We start from the raw sequence: 334 nt of genomic DNA, 5'->3' as shown, positions 1-334 counted from the left end.
CATGCCAATGGTGTGAATAGTTTGGATGACTTTTCTCAGTTTTTACCCCAGTATGAGTCAAACCCCATTCAGAAACCGATGGTAGTCTTTCCACTGGTAATGCAAAGGCTGACACCTGTAGGCACCCTGCTTATAATGCACCAATAAGAAGATTCTACTAAGAGAGAAGAAATACTGATGAATCTTTAGTAATCACCCCTAAAATTCCACAGAATGTACTCTTTTCACCTAAAAGGAGTAGTTTCTCTTATTTCTTTTTTTTTTTTTTTCCTTTTTGTCTTTTTTCATGTCTGGCAACGGATCGCAACCCTCAGTGTCGCGCCCGTACCGGACC

Source organism: Galeopterus variegatus, unplaced genomic scaffold, assembly GCF_000696425.1.
Source record: "Galeopterus variegatus unplaced genomic scaffold, G_variegatus-3.0.2 Scaffold6471, whole genome shotgun sequence".
Lineage (NCBI taxonomy): Eukaryota > Metazoa > Chordata > Mammalia > Dermoptera > Cynocephalidae > Galeopterus > Galeopterus variegatus.
Note: the sequence above shows the minus strand (reverse complement) of the source record.